At 40.4% G+C, this 22,428-nt stretch overlaps 1 protein-coding gene across 4 annotated transcripts in view; it reads right to left on the bottom strand.

Annotated features, from left to right (window-relative positions):
• myocd (myocardin) overlaps positions 1-21,288 on the bottom strand; it is a 149,706-nt gene extending 128,418 nt beyond the window's left edge. For 3 of the 4 annotated variants that reach the window (XM_031323995.2, XM_031323996.2, XM_031323998.2), the window contains exons 1-2: positions 21,207-21,288; positions 433-489 (exon numbers count right to left, since the gene is read on the bottom strand). The gene's annotated coding sequence lies outside the window, so the exon portion shown is untranslated. The remainder of the gene's footprint in view (positions 1-432; positions 490-21,206) is intronic. The other variant, XM_031324001.2, reaches the window with a different exon arrangement.
• Between the last annotated feature and the right edge of the window lie 1,140 nt (positions 21,289-22,428).

The raw sequence follows: 22,428 nt of genomic DNA, 5'->3' as shown, positions 1-22,428 counted from the left end.
AGGAAGACATAGTGCACATAAAAATCATGCAAAGAATTTATATTTATATTATTCCACATATAGCCTAGCTTTTTACAGAAAATATTCAGATGTAACCCCCAATATAATGAACATTTTCATAGGTAACTAATTAATTACATGTTTTCCCAGTAACTGTAACAGTTACCTTTATTTTGTAATTAAATTATGGAACGCTGTTACATGTACCTAGTTTCTCCCGAACACTGCCGGTCCAGAGGTAAACAGTGGAAATATGGCTTCCATGTCACAAAGTGATGTACCAACAAAGAGTGTTTGTACATATTGAAAAGTGACACAATCTGTCCATTTTCTTCAAGAAGTCAAGGTAACCAGGGGTGAGTAACTGGTACACGCATGATCCTTTTGGTTGAAGTATTCCTTTAAACAAATGTGAGCTGACAGAAGTCCTACCTGTTGACTGGTTTCACCTGGCCGTCCTGTTCCCAGCCCCAGCCTGGACACCGCCCCCTGGCACAGAGAGATAGAATGATAATGCTAAACAAGATCAACTTTATTAAGTAAACCGTCTAATACAACCCGTATAACTGTTGAACCACGAAGTCGGCTTTTATCATAATGCTCAGTTTGTGTGTTTGTGAGGTGTTATTAATATTTACATGTTTGGCATTGGCATTGAGGTCATATTGTTGGTGGTGGTGCTGTCCTGGACTGCATTATACTGAGAGGTGTTTCTGATATTCTGTCCCCTTCATGTACTGTACAGGGAGGACTTACAGGAAACACCTCTCAGTATAACTTTAACTCTGACCTGAGTGATAAACACGTCTACACATTTCCAACAACGGAAACAAAAACTGACCTTTATAAACTTGGTAAAGGTGGAATTGATGCTGAGCAGTTGTTGGACCACTGAGTGTATTTAAAGGGGTGATTGAATGCAAAACCGATTTTACCTTGTCATAGTTGAATAATGACAGTTTAGTGGGTAAGTAGGACATACATAGAACCTCAAAATCCCATTGACACCTCTTTCCTCTGCAAATCTCACAATTTGAAACTGCCTCTGAAAACGGGCAAATCTCAACGAGCCAAATGAGGAGGAGCCGCCGAGTTGATGTCAACTCGGCGGCTCCTCCTTATTTGGCTCTAGTCTCTATCTTTGTCACGCCCAAACATTTACATAGGCTACACCACTGATCTGAGGTCAGCTTAGTCTTCTAAATCTAGGTCGCACAAATCTTGAAACTTTTTACATTGTTCGCCTGCTTGCATTACTAAATTCACTTCTGAGACTTTTTTATGCGAGAAATCAACTATGTAGAGGTCAAATATGGGCCGTTTTATGAAAATTGATGGCTAATTGCAAATTTTGTCCGACTGTGTGTCGCAGTTCAGCAGGAGCTCAGTTTCTTACTTCATAGACCCCGGCCGGCTCGCTGCGAGCTAGCTGGATCTCCGTCACGAAGGGAAGCCAGCGGCGCTCCATACCCGCGCAAAGTCACCGGTTCTGGGTTACTGGACTACAAAATGCCGAGGCCCTGATGGAGCTCCAGGGCCTGCAGCTAGCCGCGATTCATAGGATTGAAGGGACAGTAGCAGCTAACAAAATCCCTAATGTTCACAAAAATGCATTAAATTGAAATCGGACACCATAGTTAGCTTTATAAGACCTTGGGGTACATGTTCTGTAAGTGACGTGACGAAATTCAAACTGTAAATATACTTTAGTTATGCCGAAAGTGAAGCTAACTAGCTGCAATCTGTAAACATAGAATTGGAGGGACAGTAGCAGCTAACGAAATCCCTAATGCTCACAAAAATGCATTAAATTGAAATCAGACACCGTAGTAAGCTTTATAAGACCTTGGGGTACATGTTCTGTAAGTGGCGTGACGAAATTCAAACTGTAAATATACGAAAGTTATGCCGAAAGTGTAGCAACGATTATTATTAAATGGGACACATAGCCTAGCTTGCAGCTCCGGAGATCCGCGGAGCCCCGAGCCCCGGTCGTCCAGTAACCGAGAACCAGTGACTTTCACTGGGTATGGAGGTTGCCGCTTTCTCGTCAGACTGTGTGGAGTTCCTAAAGTCCGACACGTCTTACTAAATTTGCAATTAGCCATTAATTTTCGTAAAACGGCCCATATTTGAGCTTTATATAGTTGATTTCTCGCTTAAAAAAGTCTCAGAAGTGAATTTAATGACGAAATAGTAGACAAACAATGTATAACTTTGCAGTGTCTGAAATATGAGACCTGCTGTCTCGTCTCCAATGTGTTTCTATGGGGTTCGTTCAAACCAATCAGCGCAGCTCATCTAAATATTCATGAGCATACCATATTTGGAAGAAAAGCTCTTGTTCCAAATAGAGCCATATTCACAGGGTAGTTAAGGGCCTAATAAAATAGCATTCGGGCAATTTTCAGCCCAACCAATGTTACATACCCTATTAGGAGACCTTAAGGAACAGTGTAAAATACCCTACATAATCACTTAATCACCCCTTTAATGATAAACATAAAATATGTGTTTTTTTAATGTTCAAAATGCTGATTGACCACCACCACCACCATAATCATCATTATCATCATCATCATCAGTGTTGTGCATCAGTTGCGGTGGAACAGCTCCGTGTGTTTAGTTTCTGCCCTTTGATTGACAGTGCATCAAAGCGATGAAGCACAACCCCTAAAAAGCTCCAAATATCCCCGGGGATCATGATGCTTGGCGGGGCAACAAACTGCCAAGTAAACACGCATGTAATCAGGCAGCCAATAGATACAGCAGAATAGCACGACAAGAATGTTCACACAGTTAATGTGGATCCCACAGAGTGCCAACAGCTCTGCCACTCCCAGTGGGATCTGGGAGAGGGTACAACAGGGAAATGGCCATGTTCCAGTTAATTGAAGAAGACTTGATTTCTGCACCTTAGAGCCAAAATCCTGAGCTTATTATGCAACCATGTGGATCCAGTGTTTGAAGCTGGTGCAGAGTGATATCACACAATTAAAGAGAGGAAACAAAGGGCCTGCTAGCTCCAATCCAGCTTGCTTGCAGAGACGAGCACTTCATTGCTTGAGGGCTTTGCAGGCCATCTGATTTTACTATCTTGCACAAGCAAACACAAAAACACAGACTTAAGACACTCACACACTCTCAGCATGCATATTCCTTTATGTATCTTGGAAGAATGAACAAGAGGTCAGCAGATATAAATCTGAGACAGAGATGAATTAAGATCATCTGTATTCTGGTTTCATATCCAACCACCCTGATTGGATGGCACAATAATAATCTGTATTTCATGATGTATAGTACTTCATTAAGTTGCTGAATTACTGAAGAAACACGGCCGGCCTGCATGGTTTAATAGATCCTGTAAACATCATACTTTCCCATGTGATAAGAGGACTACAAAACCTTTCCAAGGAAATGACGCTGACGTGAAGTCATGCCATTCCTCTCAGCTACTCTAATGACAGCATCAAGTTCTCTGTAAGCGGAAACAGCCAACAACAACAGCAATAACCTCAATTTTCATTATCTCTTTAGACTGAAGTATTGAGAGCATCTTTTGTAACCATAAGCATGAAAACAAGATTACTCTTCAGCTTTATGAATAATATTCGCAGGAAAGAGCAGTGAATCGATTTGAACAAGACTGATTGAGTGTTTTTGATATGACACACACCCTTACCCCTTACATCTATATCTGCTTCAGGATACAAACAACACGGCTGTAAGCCAGTGGATGAATTCCCAGCCTCGTCTATGTCCATTGATCCAGACCAGTGCCCATTCTTTCTCCTTTTTAGCCCTGTTATTTTGATCTACGTATGCAGGCTGCTTAAGGCAGAGTTACACTGAGAGGATTCAAACCAGGAGAACCCAAGACCTCTTCCTACTTGGACTGTTATTACAGGCACACCGTGTACCCAAACATCACAAGCCTCCCATTACAACGGAACAATCTTATTCTGCTATGTTTGCCCAGGGCTTTGTGGGTTCTGTTAGTTTCTATTATGCATATGAGGATGTGTGTTGTATGCACTCATTTCACTATTCCTCTTCCGTTCAGTGTGCTGATTGTCTTTAGTCCTAGTGGATGTATTATCATCTTTTTCATGGAGCTTTTGCAAAGACTTGAGTGATAAAGATGCATGCTTTCTGACAATCTATCCTCAAAGGAATTCATGATGTGTTATTTTTATGTACATTATAGAAAAGTGATAGAGGCAGTTGCATAAGGAATGAAATAAGAGAGCCTGAGAAAGAAGTTCAAACCTGTGTAAAGTGGGCCGAACTCTTAATGAGGTCACAGATAATTTTGTACCTGACCACTGGTCAGTAATAAGGTTCAACGAAGGGCCACTTCCACAGATTTTCAATGTTTTGTTTGTAAAACAAAAATGGCTTCATAAAATGGTCTGATTTATGATTCTTTCCGACGGCAGATGCAATTTTCTCCTAGAGTTATAGCATAATACTCATTTGGCAAAGAATTACTCATATAGGCAAATCTGTGATTTGTTGGACTATGACACCAAACCATACGACCATATGGCCATTTATTCCTACCTTCTAATGTGACCACACATCTATCTAATAAAGCGAGACGTATCTGTATGTATGTATGTGTGTCCGTGTTTAGGGGCGTGTTTGGTGGGAAGGTAACCTGAGCCCGGTCTCCTGGGTGAAAGTCCTGTGTTTGTTTGATTTAACAAAACACATATAACACTGCACAGAAGTCATTACATAGCTCGGATTAAAAATCACCGAGCATAAAAAAACGCATCAATGTCCCAAGGCTTATTTCCATTGTGGTCCACTAAAATTCATTCTGGATCTTCAAAACACTAGTTATAGACAACAACAAAAAAAAAACGATTAACTCAAGGTCCACTTACTAGATGCATTTAAAATGCATCTAGTCTTCATCAGCAGATGCAGACACTGAAGCAGAGCAGGTGGACTTTGCTATGGTCAAGGTTCAGTTAGGGGTAAATTTTGGCAACTACAAGGCAGATCAAACAGTCAAAGAAACCCTGCCTTCCCGGCTGCATTTCATGCTTTAAGGTAGGGCTGGACGATTAGTTGATTAATTATCAACATCGAAATTCTGAAGCTGTTATCGACGTATTTTTCCCATGACTGTAATTTCAATCATTTTTATAAAACTAAAACGTGACTTTTTTCACAAGACATTTTCATTTCAAGCAATGTGTGCTTTCATTTCAATTTTATACATTTTCAATAAATAGCCATAATAGTTCCCGCTTTGTGTGTTTCCTTCAATTATTTTAAAATCACGAAAATAAGCACTTTTGAATTAGAAAGAAACAATCTCACCTTCCGTATTTGAGCATATTTACAATATTTACAAACCTCGCCAATGAACTATGAGGACAAAAACAAATCACACAAAAATGAAATTATCGTTCATTTATCGTTATCGAGGTAAAATGTGTAATTACTAGTGATTTTGATTTCAGGTCATATCGTGCAGCCCTACTTTAAGACTTAATGATGTTGTGAGGGCCAGGTGTGCAGGGAGGAGCAGGTGAGGGCAGGAAACTCTGAGGGCATCTGCTGGACAGCTGAGGAATGACAATGCCTGGAGATTGTCATGAAAATGTAGGGGCTTGGGGAACAGAGGGCTGGTGAGGCTGAAGGGGAGGAAAGGGCAGGGCTGTAGTCAAGTCCAAATGTGTCGAGTCCAAGACCAGGACTAGTGGAGACCGAGTCAAGACCGAGTGCAAAGAGTTTCAAGTCAAGGCCGACTCCAAATGAGAGACGGTCAAGACCGAGACAGAAAAAAAAAGAAAAAGAATCCCCTTCCAGACCACTCACTTACCTGTTCATAATTGATGTGATGTGAGAGACAGTATATCTTCTATTTTAAGATGATCATTTTACTGTATTATTGTAATAATCAAAGTTGCAGAGTTACAACACTATAGGATTAAATTAGGCCAGATTATTTACTTAAAATATAAAATGCAAATGTTTCCATTCTTTAACTTATTACTTGTCCTGGAGAATTCATAGAACAAAGTGCTCTCTGACATTGTGTCTGTGGCCAAAATGAAACAGACTGATACCTGATGATTGAGGTACTAGGTATATGATGCAGCCAGGCGTATACCAGGCGACCAATCTCAATGCCCGTTCTAGATGGATTTTGGATAAACTAGTACCTGTTTTCTGAACGAGAGCGCTTCATCAATGATTTTGTTTTGAAGGAGGAAATTACTTTAGAAAAGAAGCATATAGTGCTGGACTCGGTCGAGACCAACAAGAATATTTGGCGAGTCCAAGACCAAATACCAACGAATCCTACACGAATCCGAGACAACAGAAAAGGGTCTGGAGTCAGTAGGCTACTACAGCCCTGGGAAAGGGTGCCACAATGATAGGGTTGCACGATATTATTAAGGTAAAACGCATCAAAATAGATTAACAACAAATTAAACAAGTTTTCTTACAACACAAGGTTTATTTCAACTGATCATATTGGACTGGTCCAACATGAATGAATAAATAAGGACCATGTCTACAGAACAGGACATGTTTTACTGGTTGGACAGTATAAAATATATAAAGAGAACAGGACACAACTTTTCTTTTGCTTCTCCGATTTGTTCCGTTTTGTTGACTCTATCAATTTCTTCACTTACACTGTCACTCTTTCGACATATGCACACACGTGGTACACTACATAGGGTTTGTCACGTAGTGGACCCGTGCGTTGACGTGCACTAACATGTGCAGGAGGCACGGTAACTGGCCAATGAAACATGATCATTATAGTGTTTCAAGCGGGCTGTAAATCGAACGCAACTAAGCCACCCAACCAACAGATGGGACGCAGCGCTCCACAAAATATTGTATGCTTATTGCGACACTTTCGATATATTGTGATATCGATATTAAGTCGATATATCTTGCATCCTTAGATATAATATTGCGCAGCGTGATACTGCGATAACGATATTGAGTCGATATATCTTGCACCCCTACACAATGATGACATATGAATCATACTGCTGTGCTAGTGCTGAGCAATTACAATAGGTTGGTCCATGGCCTTTACAGTTTAACTGAAAGACAAAGGTTCAAAAACAAGGCCGTCATCAAAGGAACGAACACAGTAGCTAACATAAAAAAAGTTCCACCATGCCTCGGGGAAAGAAACTATTCTCCATGTCACATCATTCTCTCCAATGACACTTTGAGGAAACATGTAACTTCCTCCTCACGGTTCACAAGCAGTGTCACAAAAGTGCTGCTCAATTACCAGTGTTAGTGGCAGGGGAAGCGACCAACCATGAAGACGACCACAAAAGATCCAGGTAGCATTCAACAGGAAACATCACCTCAGCCAATTACCCATGAGCTCATATGTTGCCAAAACAGCCATTAATCCGAGTGGTGAGCACACAGAGGGCTTGTGCAGCTTCCAAAGCCTCCGCCAAGGGTGAGAGGACTCACAGGGCCAAAGACCAAGCAGGAGCGCTGCTACGGCAAACAGACCAATCGATCATCTATTTCTCTAGGTCTTCCAACATGTGCCAAAACAGAGCAGGCTTAAAACTACGTAAACTATGCATAAGGTCTGGTAAAGTTTAAACAAGCAACAAACTATTCGTACTTTTCCAGACTAACAACCTTGCCACGACCTGGAATTGATTAAATTCACTTTTATTACTTTAAACAGACCCTGAACTGTTGTCATATTAAGACCTAAAGAATACAAAGCAGTTACGAGAAGAAAGCATGACATGTTGCAAGCTTAGTAAAGGTATGTGTAAGATGATGAATGATGAAGGCTTACACGTATAAAAATGAAGAGTATACACAAATGAAAGCAGACTTGTAGGAGACTCATACCACACGTCAGTGCATAGAGCGGGAATAATGGCAGAACCCCACTCGTGTCACAAATCTCCTGGGAGCCACGTGTCCTGTCATCACAGGTCACCTGCGCAAATAATGTCTAAATATAGGATAATAAGCAGACGACGTTGTGTTTAAGCGACATGTTATTTTAGGCATGTTATGTTAGGTATGTTTTAGGAGTCACAACACTCGTAACGTACAGTAACTGTAGCCAATACCTGAACATCAGCGAGGTAATAACTGAACAATGGTTGGCCAGATATGACACCTGCTATGTTCAGATGCGGCTCTGTTGTGGCATAGCTCTCTCTCTCGTAGCCCTTTCACGGAGCTCCCGCAGCTCTTCGTTCAATAAACTGTCTGTACACTTACAATGTTCTCAATGCTTCGGTTAACATGTAGGGACCCTCATTATGCTACCCTTGAAGCTTGGTGATATTTTGAGCCTTTTTAGTGGTACAAAATAGCGATTTATTTTTACTTTCCCTGTGCCCCGAATACTAGCGTTGTAAGCTAATCAGCTTCGTTCCAGCTACAAACACAATCAATTAGCATGAAAACATGTCCCAGAGAATGACAGAGTGGGTACACATCCGTTATTAACCCCTAGGTTCGTTTTGCGCCAGAATCGTCCTTTAACATGAGTAGAAGGTGTAATATGTAAATGCTGCTGTTGATCTGAGTCATATCAGACATTTCAGTTTACAGGAAAATACTGATATTTTTATTGGAATATTTTTTATTATTATTATAACTTTAGCGTTTGTGTTTGATTGTTTAATGTTCCATGCATATTAAAAGAAATATCCATGTTCTCATCCCTGCATAAGATTATAGAGCAGTTCTGATGGTGTCTCATGTTATAATGCTCCATGATATGTTTTATCTCTTACACAGGGAATATTGAACTTTAGCTAGAAAAATCGCAAATTGAATCGTGATCGCAATATCTGGAAGAAAAATCACAATTACATGTATCCCCAAAATCGTTCAGCCCTAGCTCAGACATCCAAACCTTGAAATGAAATTTAAAAAAAATCATATAAATATGAAACAAAAAGAAACAAAGAATACAATGAAATGTATTGCACTTTCTAATGACACCGTAACACCTTTTACTTAGATCCCTCCCCTCTGCTCCTTCCTCCTACTGTTACTGCACTTTAATATATACTATGCCATTTGCACAGGTACATTTACAGAATATGAAACATGTTTATAATATCATTCACAATAATTCTGAGCCTGTAAATAATGTTGATAATGTTAATAATGTGCTTCCTTTTACTCTACTGTGTATGTGTTGTGTACTGTGTTTGTTGGAAAGAAATGACACAATTACATCCAGTATGTGCCTGCACATTGTGTCAATGAAAATAAAATTGAATTGAAAAATCTATTTTTTCCTTTGTATAACATTTCATATAACTTTCTATTCCCTTTCAGTCGTGAGCTTAGTATATTTACCTACCTTCAAGGATAAAAGGCATAATGGGTCACTAGCAACATTTAAGGATAGAAAGTGATTATATTGTTAACTAATCTGATCATGTTTGCTTGTTCACACACTGTGATATAACAGCTTACAGCTATCCCTAATGCACACTACTGGCTCTGCTTCTGACACTAACTCACATTTTATAAATTGTCATAATTCACAGCACAGATCTCCCCTTTTTACAAAGCTTTCTGATCAAGTCAAGTCAGTTCCATTAACCTAGTGCCGAATTATCTGGCATTATTAATTATCTCAGGGCATTTTTCATAAAGAGCAGATCTACACTATACTCTTTATGTGTGTGTGTGTGTGTGTGTGTGTGTGTGTGTGTATGTATATATATATATATATATATATATATATATATATATATATATTGATAATATTTACTCAATGAGCAATCCTACCTGCCCACTCAAGTTCTGGGCTCATAGCTGCTGCTTGGTACTGGCTCTTCATTGTCACTGTTAGCAGCAAACTGGACTAGTAGCTACTGCTGCTAGCTGCTGCTGACTGCTGTGGAGCTACAAGATAAAGTTTGATTTATAAACATAAATGCTTGTTCGCAGGCAACGTTGTATTATGTTTTGCGTGACCGCTAGCATCCTGCACTGCTCTTAACTAGCTTAGTTTACCCGTCTCAGTTGTCTTCATTTGGAGTTTCACTCTCAAACTGCGAGCTGGTTTAAATTAAAAAGTTGCTCAGTTTAGTCCATCTGGCCCGGTCACTTTCTAGAGTTTTTCTTTTAAAATTGTCGCTGGTTTTGAGATTTCTATTATCTATATTTTTATTGCTTCTTTTTGCTCATGGTCGCATCCTCTACTCGCACCGCTGACGCCAAGAGTACGAGGTGACGGTTGGTTTTTGTTTTTTAGCAAGGTGCCGTATTGTACATAGTCATTATTACCCAGACTGCACCCAGGCTGCATGAAAAACAACAAAGAAAGCATTCAACTTGTGGAAAACTGTAGAGCTTTTTTTCCCTGAAACCTCTGACTAAATGTGTTTTTATGTTTACTTATACCTCTTTTTTTTCTTTAATATTTTTATGTAATGTATGCTATTTTTATATATTTTTTGTATTATCTCGATTTTATACATATTTTTAAAAATTAGCCTTGATGTTTACGTGCTATTGTTGTTTACCTGATTCTTTGTATGATGCATTTTGTCAATTAAAAAAAAAAATTAAATAGTGGGCTGCGTGAATGTAGAGAATGGTGGACTGCAGGAAAAAAATAAATCCACAAAAAGAGTGAGCTGCGAGTGCAGAGGCAGCCTAGGGACACCATCCATGATATTCAACTATGATTTCATCCCAGTGCCATGACTGAACACAAAACCCCCCAAAAAACTAAAAACCCAAGCAACCAATAAACTCAATCCATGAATTCTCAATCCGGGCCTGTACTGAATACATTCAGAAAGATTGCAAAACATGCAGCAGACATTTGACTTGTCACAGCAGGAAAAGCACAACAATATGAATGTTAATGTTCTGCCAATATTAATGTAGTAACATTAGCGATGGCTCTCTTACATGGAAGAATCCCAGGAAGACTACAGCATGGACAACATTAGGGCCCTGGAAGCAACACACCTGAGAGAAATGCAGCCATCATTAATTAATGCAGCTGACGTGTTGAAATGTCTGCTGTGAAAAAAAAAGGCCTCTGCAGAAGCTGCTGGAATGTCAGATAGACGGGGCCTCTGGCTCTCAATTTAGAACAATTTTTTTCCTTATCTAAATTGAAGGTCTGAAAATAGAAGCTGTGCTGTGAGAATCTGAAAGACCTCTGACACTAACTTGTGGTTTTAAATTTATATAAATTAACTCAGCTAGATTTTTTTTTTTAATTATTTAATTTTTAGCTTCTCCAACTGTAGTATCTCTGCTATTACTATTACATCGCTTTCTTTTCATTACTAATCAGCAATTGCTAGCCAGCTGACACCCTAAACTAATATGGTTAGCATTGTAAATATTATGGAATTGATTTTGAATTTGAATTGAATTTTTAAACTGTAAGCACCACAATGGTTTAGGAGCGCAGTGCTAATTCAGTGGAGTGTTCTTTTGACTGATTTAGTCAGTTAGTTAATAGTCTATATCCACGACGTTTCACTTCCGGTTGCGCTCAATCTGCCGGAAATTCCACCGGATGTCACTCTTTTTGGATGTCCCGTCACCTTCCTCTTTCTTTGTGTTGGCATTCTAAACTCCGGTGGATTTCTGAGGCTTATGCTTAACTGCTCCTCAGATCTCTGCAGGGTAAATCCAGACAGCTAGCTAGACTATCTGTCCAATCTGAGTTTTCTGTTGCACGACTAAAACTACTTTTGAACGTACACATGTTCCACCAAAACAAGTTCCTTCCTGAGACTATTAAGCAGAGGCACCGTGGCTCCGTCCAGCGCTTAGCGCCACCCAAGACGATTGTGATTGGTTTAAAGAAATGCCAATAAGCCAGAGCACGTTTTTTTCCCATCCAGGAATGCTGTGTGGACTAGCCAGAACCTCCTCCGCACCGCTGTGGAGGAAGGTCTGGCAATGTGAGACTAGTTAGTTAACTACCCTATTTAGTGTAAATAATAAAATGAATTTGACATGGTATTAATAATAATCATCCTTACTGTCTCATGCTTGCTGGTCTTCATCGCTGTTAAGATATAATAATAAATAAATAAAAAAGGCAAAATAGGGCAACCTTGTCGGACACCTCGCTTTATATCAAATCTTTGAGATCTGTTGAAATTTAACTATTAAATCCCTTATAAAACATATCAATTATCTCTACAAATGTTGTCCTAAAACCAAACAGCTTGAGGCATTCTATAAGAAAACCATGTTCAATGGTGTTAAGGCTTTATAAAAGTCTAAAAAAAGAATGAAAGCCTTTGAATGTACTGGCCGCCAGAGAGCGCATTCATTGCATCAAGTCCTTTCCTGCCAGGTTTAACAATTACTTAATTATGTGGATCTACCGGTGACAGCCAGCCAAACCACAGCCATTTAGAAGTTCTAAATTGTGGCTACACGGGGCTACAAGCAGAACAACCCTCTTAAAATGTCCAAATCATACCTTTCATTAAACAAAGTGTAATAGCTTGTTTACATCAGGCCAGGGTGTCCACCAAACAAACAGGGTTGGCCTGCTATGGAGGCACATAAATGTTTGTTTCTCTGCGCAAGTCACTGGTGGGGAATGCAAGCTGTTTAATGCTCTGATATTTTGTTTGCATATGCGTGTGTGGTCATGAATACACACTCTTACAGCATGTGATTGGCTGTGGATGTATATGTATGCATTGTTACTTAGGCCAAACAGTATTTACACCAAACATGTGTGAGCACTTGAGGGCCACCGTATATAAACTGTATGAAAACCAATTTAGCATAGTAAATATAAAACGGTGAAATGTTTATGCAAATGTAATTAGCAAACTAATGGGCTTTGACGTCAACAAATATTGATTGAAAACATCTGCATGATGTGTGAGGTCATTACATTCTTCAGGAAAGGTTGCATTACAACACCCAAAGTCTAATCAGGAAAGGGGAGCCTTGTTCTGCCAAGTCAGAATAAAAAGAACTAGAATTGTAGAAAAGAATAGCTTGTCACTGTCTTTTCATACAAACTCTGAATCTGATTAGTGAGATGAGTGTCTAAACTCAGGTTAACTCACTATCCAATTAAATTGCATTCCATACACATTGGATCCTATTGGTGGAAACACTGTACTGTATATGTATTTGCAGCATGTGTGATATATCAGTGTAGTCCATTACTGTGGCCAGATGGTTGGGCACATTCCTATGACCACCAGGTTTAAAGTCATTAGAGTGGAAGGCCTATATCATCATATTGATCTACTCGTATGTTAAGGAAAGTCATAGCCATTTAATCATTATGCCAAATATGCTTTTAGTCAATGTTAAAGCCACCTCACTGTGTGGTTAATTCAAAGTCACTGCAAGGGGTAACAGACACATTTAACTAAGGAAATATTGTTAGATTAAAAAGACAAATCCATGCATTGATGCATTTTTTTCTTCTCAGGAAATGAGTGAGGTCATTTGTGTCTTGAATGATGGTAAAAGGATGTTATCAGTCTATGTTCCTTCAACAAAAAAAAAAACATAATCCAGATATTTTCAAATTCAATATCTTTGCGCATTATGTCCATACGAGGATAGTCTCGCTTTGCCGGACCCGAAGGTCTGGCTAGTCCACACAGCATTCCGGGATGGGAGAAAAATGTACTCTGGTTTATTGGCATTTCTTTAAACCAATCACAATCCTCTTGGGCGGCACTAAGCTCTGAAAGGAGCTGCTGCAAAATAGTTCTGCGAGAGAAAACTCAGATTGGACAGATAGTCTAGGTAGTTGTCTGGATTTACCCTGCAGAGATCTGAGGAGCAGTTAACCATAGTCCTCATAAATCCACCGTAGTTTAGAACGCCGACACAGAAAGCGGAAGGAAACGAACATCGGTGAAAAGACATGCATCTGGCGGAATTTCCTGCGGCACCGGAGCAATCCCGGAAGTGGAACGTCATGGATATAGACTAATATGAGGACAAACCAATACAACGAGAGACATAACTACTTGCAAATGTATATTAATGTCAACATAAACATATATTTTAAAAGCTCTACATACCGACACATTACAAAATAAACACATAAAATAATCTCATATACCGTAAAACTTAATTAAAAGACCATAGACCCTCTCTCCATCTCTCTCTCTCTGGAGCAGGGAGGAGGCGGGGTGTGACGCAGTCATGAACAACCGAGTCTCTCACCATTCCTTGAATTTGAGTTTATTTTGTCAACTAAAAAAGATAAAGCTGCCATGGCTCTGCGCGCAGGAGAACTCACTGTCTCAGTCAAAGTAGTACACACTGGGGAATTCAGTTCTTCAAGAAACTACAGGTACCATCATTACTGACTGGACAGCCACAGTAAAGGTGGCACATTACTTTAAGGATTATAGTCAGGATGAAGAAAAGTGCTGTCCATGACAAGGACATATCCTCAGCTCACAATGTTTCACTTTGTAGTTATGTCATTGAAATATTCCAAATAACTGGAATAGGTTTCTGAAGAGTACTATCCACAGGAGCTGTTGACTGATCCATCACTAGAAACCATGTTCCCGTCCCAGCTCGCCAGCTGCATGGCTTCATTTCGGCGTGTCAGGGTTATATTTGTGGCTCGTGATGAACAGTGGTTGGATCTTGATAACAAAAATATAAACGTATGAAGTCTTGAGACAAATAGTGTCTGTTCTTTGTCAGCGTGATTAATTAGAGGCTAAATGTAGCTGCCTGTATTGATCTTTTAATATAAACTGCAGGCTCACCCAATCTGTTTCCTAAAGCAAACAGGATCCTGTCATGTACAGTGCAACAATATTCCATCCGAGCCTTTGAAGTCTTAGCGCAGCAGCGGCTGCGCATGCTTTGCACAGGTATGAATGTCAATGAAAGGTTAGAAAGATGAGAATCATCTCGGTCTGAACATGGATTACAGCTCATGTACTCAATCCCTTTAAGCCGTGTCACAAACCCACCAAAGTATCAGACAGATTCCGCCTCAAGAATTCATAATGACATCTTAAAACCATTTTGCGCACAGCAGCAGAATAAACTCATTAAAGTTCGCAAATGTGTTGCTTAACCTGCCAGATCTGTCGGTAACGCTATCTCCTTCTGTTTGATGCCTCATTCCAAATCTTTTCCTGGGTACATCCAATTGAAGCTCAGTGCCCATATTAGGCCCCAGAAGGCTCCTGCTCATCCCAGGTGTAACTTAGGCTTTAATTTTAAGCTTTGACAGAGAAAAGAGTAGAAACAAAAACACATATAGCGTGTAGCTTCATCACTGAAGACATACCTGTGTGCTTGCAGAAGCTTGGCTCAGGTCAAACGCTGGTCTGTGCAGATTATCTCCAGTTTGATATCATTACTCTCCCTCACTCTCCTGATGCTGAATCCCTAAATGTCCGGCTAGACTGCAGGCTTCTTGTTTCCTAGCCTCGGCCGCCCCGCTGTGGGTTCTTTCGGATGCTTTTACTCGACTGGGCAGGTGGCATTCTCTCGTATCTACGCGCCATGTGTTGGTCCATACGAGACATGTAAAGCAAAAATTCCCTGATAACGTGCCTACTCAGTGAGAGATGTCTTTGAACAGTCTCATGGCTGTTCTACCGTACAATAATGCTACTGTGTGACTCCATCTGCCAACAGGCCAAAAGCACTCCCTGCTTTACATGGGACAATGCAGTCATTTCTCTTTGAATTTACAATCTGTAGGGAAGGCAGGGGAGAGATGTGGCTATTAGCACATACAGTACACTCTTACAGCCTGGAATTTACATCAGAGATATGAACATATTTGACAGCAGCTCTCACAATACCATGTAAAGCAACAAAAGCACAACTGCATGATCACAACAGATGTTTTACATCTGGACCGACTTCTGCATAATCTAAACATATTACTTATTATTGCAATTACTCGTGTCTTACAATTTAATTAGACATCATAGGAAAGCCATAGGCTGCATTGCAGCAACCCAAATTATGTAGGATGTGTGTGCCAATTCAGATTACTGGAACTCTAATTGGACACATGTGGTAGGATATGTCCAAGTGCTAATTCACGAGCAAAGCAGTAACATGCAGCCAGCCTGGGTGGCATTCAGCTGCATGAACAGTCATTGAAAGGGGAAATAAAGGGCAACATAACTACATAGTAGATCATGCACCTTTATGCAAAACAGCTTTTATGGTAAGCTTGCCTTTTTGAGGTTTTCTAATCACCTATGCAGCTACATAGGTTTGGACATACTCTTTGATAGTGAAGGGAAGAATCAGCAGCAACATGTTTAATGTTTCCATTACTGAGGCCAGTCCACAGAGCTCACCATCAACACTTTTCATTGGGACTATTTATTTGGTAGAAATGAGTTCCAATGAGGTCATATTGAGGTCTGTGGATTCAGACTACCAGAGCTGTTAATTCTGGAATGTAGATTTTTTTTTTTTTTTTAGCCACGCTAGCTACAAGGCTTCAGCAATGCCAATGTTGGTTGGTCAGTCCATCACTTTGGTCCATACTGAAAGAAATTCACAGTCCCCAGAGGATCAATCCTGATAAGCAGGGTGCGATTTTCTGGGGGGGATGTGTGGGATTTCCCCCTTTCTGGTCTACATAGCCCTGCCTCTGCTGAATTATTTTTATCTCCATTGGGGACAAAATGTATCCCCCACCTCAAAGTGATCAATGCTACTTCACCAATAGACCATATATTATATACCTAAAATAGAAGTATTTTAACTAAGTAAAGCTCTGTAATGTAAACACATAGTGCCATAGAACGATAAAATCAAAAGCAGCAGTTGCTGGTTGTATTTAGCCTCTACAGAGCTCCGGGACGCCGGCTACCAGCAGCGGTTGTTTAGCCGCCAATAGGTGACTGTGAGCCGGCTACAGGCACCGCCAGACGACGCTCCTTTCAGGGGCCGTGGTAGTGGAGTTTAGCCAGAAAAAGTGCAGCGTCATGTGGCGCTGACAGTTAAGTTTAGGCACCAAAACAACTCGTTAAGTTTAGGAAAAAGATGGTGATGATGGTTTGGATTAAAACACTCCTGAGGAACGAATGAGCGTTTCCTGGATTAAAGTATTTTGTTTTCGCCACACAGTGAACTCGCATAGTGAACTCTCTGCTCCTGCTCTCCGACTTATAAGCACTGTGTTTTATGTTGACGTTGTGCTATTTCATTATGAGATTATTTTCCATTGAATATTGAAGTTGATAAATAAGTGTTTTGCCATGGCGGGCTGAGTGGCTCTATATCCATGGTATTGAAAGGGGGAATTCATTATTGCATGTTTTGTTTTGTTGTGCATGATCACAAAACATCTGATCCCCACCCCCTCTGGTTTTTTTCTCAAATCGCACCTTGCTGATAACTTTTCATCTCACACCACCAGCAGCTAACATTTTGGTTCAGAGTAAATGTCTCAACAACTACTGGATGGATGGATTGATGGATGACTGATTTGAATTGTAAAAATGTTGCTGATCCCTGACTGTATCTTGCGTCATCATCAGATCAAAATGTAAATGTGATCCGCATCCTGCAAAACTAATGACATTCCCGTCAGCCTCAGCTGTACATTCTCTTCAGTGCTTATTAGCAAATGTTAGCATGCTAACACGCTAAACTAAGATGGCGAGTATGCTAAACATTGCCATTTTGTAGCATGTTAGCATGCCGATGTTAGAATTTAGCAAGTACAGCCTCAAAGAGCCACTGTGTTGGAGTGAGAGCCAGAATTCTCAAAGACAGATATTTCAAAACCTGGGCCAATAAAACCAAAAGTGTCTGCATGACTTCAGGTCTCCCAAAATAAATTGATCAGAGCGTTCTTAGAGGAACCACTTTATGCAGCTAAGCTGGCTCCCTGTGGAGTCCAGAGTGACACAGTTAAAACTGTGTCCGGTTCACAAACATGTAAATGGCGTAGCCCCAAAATATGTAGTAATCTTCTTCCCGGAGGTCAGAGAGGCTCACAGGCACAACACCAGGCCCAGTGCAGCAGATGTTACGCTGGAAGAATCATTTTCTTTCAGATAATTGGGAGTCTGCGATTGGAATGAGCTTCCTAGTAGCATTAAACCGACTACAAACCAGTGACGTTTAAAGGAAAAACTGAAACACTGCTTTTAGAAAGCATATTTAAAGGCAGGGCTGTATGTCGCTCATTTAATGGACCAGTTTAAGTTGAATAGGACGTGTGTCCTTTAACCTGTTGTCAGAATAATGCCTGTTAATGCCCAACGTAAATATTATATTAAATATATTTTTGTGCTTTTATATGCCGCTAATGCCATACTCCACCATGTCCACGCACAGGAACACACACACACATCTAACTAAGGACCACAATGGCCAGAATACGTCCTGTGATTTTTTTGTGTTATCCTTGATGTTCTTTTTATTGTGCAACTTTTAAGTGTCTTCTTTAATATGAACTTTCAAATACACAAACAAAAGTTAAAAATTAAAAGGTGAGTGAGAAACTAGGTTTTCTTTTTTGTAATTTAAGATACATGTGTATAGACTGTAATATGTAATGCATATTCAGACTTCAGAGTCCTGAAGAGTTTGACATTTCTGTAAATTATCACTCTCAACACAATGATCTGCATACCAGTTTAAGCTTAATGATTCTGGCTTAATGATATTGTTCTGAAAAATGACATGTGTACCAATGTCAAATTCATGAATGAGCAGTTTGTACATGCAGTGTATTAATTTTTATTGTTCATGCTCAGAGTGTGTACATTACCTACCGCCTACAGTGTGACTGACTATATGACCCATATATCAGTAGCATGTTGTTTGCATGCCCTAATCACACTCAAACAGCAGTCAGGTTATGCTCATCTATACGTCAGTGTTCAGCCGACACACTGCCAGACTAATGCACAGGACTGGAAAAAGGGAGGAAACATCAACACATGTGAGTCTTAGGTGAAGATGAGTGTGTCCTGAGGGAAACCAAAGAGAGAGAGCTGTCAGAGAGAGATAACGCTGCAAAGCAGCTGAGGCATTACAATGGCAGCTCAGAATACAATCCCCAATGGAAGGGCATCGTTACAAATGAACAGTGAAATAAACAATATCACAGAATCAGCAGGTTAATTAGCAGGTTAAGATGACCAACAAGCTGTGGACTAGGTCATCCGATAGATACTGATTATCTGAACCAGTGAAGAGAAGAGAGCTCTTTGAATGATCTGCCTCCTGGTGAAAGTCGACACTGTGGTGGCTTTTATCTACAGTAGGGCACAACATGAGAGGAAAGAAGAACCTAGCACAGCTAGAGGCTGTTTCTCACTTATATCTTCAATAGAAAAACTTCCCATTAGGGCGCCCAGATAGCTCAGTTGGTAGAGCGGGCGCCCATATATAGAGGTTTACTCCTCGACGCAGCGGTTTTGACTCCGGACGGCCTAAAATGCCCAAAAAATAATCTTAAAAAAAAACACACTTCTCATTAATTGGCTCCAAGACACTCAGATCACAGATCGAGTGTCTCTCAGGAGAAGAGAAACATGAAACATAACATTTTGTTACTTCAACTCAGAGGAATTCACCGACACTAAATCTGAAGAAGGGTTCAGACATTGGTCCTCCTGAAACCATGCAAACACACAAATACACACAGTGGTGGTTCTGGGGCAGGGCTTTAATATAAAGCCTTTCTTTATATTAAGCCTTGCTCTGGTTTATTGGCATTTCTTTTAACCAATCACAATCGTCTTGGGCGGTGCTAAGCGCTGGACAGAGCAACGGTGCCTCTGCAAAATAGCCTCGGGAAGGAACTTGTTTTGGTGGAACGTGTACATTCAAAAGTTGTTTTAGTCGTGCAACAGAAAACTCAGATTGGACAGATAGTCTAGCTAGCTGTCTGGATTTACCCTGCAGAGATCTGAGGAGCAGTTAACCATAGTCCTCATAAATCCACCGGAGTTTAGAACGCCAACACAAAGAAAGAGGAAGGTAACGGACATCCGGCAGAATTTCTGGCGGCACCAGAACAATCCCAGAAGTGGAACGTCGTGGATATAGAATACCTTAAAATAGACCATGTAACCATGGTAACTGTTACCATGAAAGATGGCAACACCTGTAGCCTCTAAAATGTCAATGACGAAAACTAGCTTTTGTTGAATACATCTAGACTTGAATGACTAAAATGTGACAAACTTATATACATTTTTATGTAAAGACTCAAACTAAATCAAAAAGCAGGTGCCAAAAGTAACAGTGCAGCCCTGTTGTCTAAAACTGTAATCTGGAGGAGGAGAAAAACACTTCTCCAGAGCCTGCAGTTCAAACTGCACCGTGGTTAATGCCTATAAATAGGACATCATGCTCTGCAGAGCTTTATCTGTAAAGTAACACACTGCTTACGTTTCCGCAATGTACAGTGCTTCAGTTATCAGTTACACTAAAGCTTTGGCTACTTTCCTTTTCCTCGCGTCGACGGCGCTGATCTGCAAACGACCAAAGCAAGCGAGAAGCCTTTCATTGTGGAAAAGTCACACGGGTAATGTTTGTTTCTCCGTTGGAATCCTGCAGGCTGTGGAACCAGGACACTTCCTCGCAGATCTTTTTAAACTCCAAAACGTAAACTGTATCATTACTCTAAATTGGGTTTTGCCTCATGCCCATAATAGTAAGTAAACAAGCTCCAAATCCATGAAAATATATGAAAACGCTGCAGCCTTAGCTCGCCTTGCCATGCTGCAATCATGTTATTAATGGAAGAAACCAGATTGTTTGGATATCATATCCCCATGATAATTAAATCCAAATGTTTTGAAACGAAAGCTTATCCAGAACATGACTGTTGGCTGTATCACAGATGAATTGATTCAGTGTACGTAAATAAACACACGGATAAGAGGGTTTGTTCACGACTGTAAGCAAACACTAACCTTGTTTTCCTGTAAATCCATAGAGGCGAGTTATCGTGTTGTTATGACATCAGAATACCCTCATAGAGCGTGAGTTAACCAGGACAAAAAAAAGAAAGACAATTGACGTCAGTTCTTTACATGTAGGCCTCTAATATCTGTATTTGTGCACAAATGAAAGACTTAAATAGCCATCGAGTTATACAGACAAGCAGAGCTCAGAGTTTCACTCACCAACAGCTGCTTTCCATAAACACTAATTGGATTCACTTGTTTTAATCTACTTCACTACTGTGGGCTCGGTCCATAACTCACCTCAGATACGCGAGGATTCAAACATCTTACGTCCAATTTCCTGTACAGTAATTACCCAGAGTTCCTCACACCGCTGCTGCCTGCTCCCATGCCCAACAACTGGACGGCATGCAAAGCACACGGCTTGCCACCACACTGGTTTGCATAATGCAGATCTGACAGGGACTTCCTTCCTGCTGCTAGTGTCACTATCAATGGAAATGTCTCTTAGAATATGACTTGCTGACATAATCATGTGGCAACCAGTATAATATTTTAACTTTAAGACATTCTTATACTGGTTTTTATCATATCATAAGACTTTTACATAGAGTACCCTGGTCAAAAGTCCTAGACCTAGCGCGTATTTTTAGCGGAGAGTTGCTTCCGGGATACTGCTGGGATGTGGTGGCGGGATCCCGAGCATTGTCTTGAGTTGCCACGATTGCTGACGCACCTGGCGGAATGTAGGGGTAACTGTGTGAATGTGATCCGGACGTTTCTGCTCTCAGTGAAACTTTACTGAATAAATAAGCGTTAAAAAAAAAGGATAGTTAAGGGGGACTGGTGAATGAATTAGTCTACACCACATTGTTATCAAATTACTTTAAAGCCATTTTGGCTGATGTGGCTTTCATGAGCAAGTTGAAACTTAATCACATAATTCCACTGGAATGAAAGGCAATAGATGTTGCTTTCAAGTGTTGTCAGAAACATTATTAACAGAAGTGTTAATGGCAATGACCTGGCAGTATATCTTCTTCTTCTTCTTCTTCTTCTTCTTCTTCTTCTTCTTCTAAAAACTGTTTTAGATGTTTAGATGGGTTGAGCATATTTTACTTTTCCCGCATAAAATTAAACAAAACTAAGATCTACAGCCAGGCTATGAGCTCTGTGAGGCTGTATTTAGGAATAGTGGTGCTTTGAGCTAAATTCTTACATCAGTATGCTAACATTCTCTCAGTGCAACGCATTCTCATGAACAGGTCCATATGATGTATGCACACCAAATTGTAAGATATCGTACGAAACTAAGAGACGTGATGGCTAGGAGCTCCATGACGCCGAGCGGCAGTTGCTAGCTGTTTAAGCCGCTACAGAGCTTCGTGGCACAGGCTACACACCTCCGTCAAAGCTCGGTCGTATCAGTGGGAGTTAGTAGATGTGTTTGGCTACTACAGAGCTCTGTGACACCAGCTACGGTGCTCCGTATGGTGCTTCGCATGGTGCTTCGCATGGTGCT

This window comes from Sander lucioperca, chromosome 5 (assembly GCF_008315115.2).
Source record: "Sander lucioperca isolate FBNREF2018 chromosome 5, SLUC_FBN_1.2, whole genome shotgun sequence".
Classification (NCBI taxonomy): Eukaryota; Metazoa; Chordata; class Actinopteri; order Perciformes; family Percidae; genus Sander; species Sander lucioperca.
Note: the sequence above shows the minus strand (reverse complement) of the source record. Positions and strands in the feature narration are given on the sequence as shown.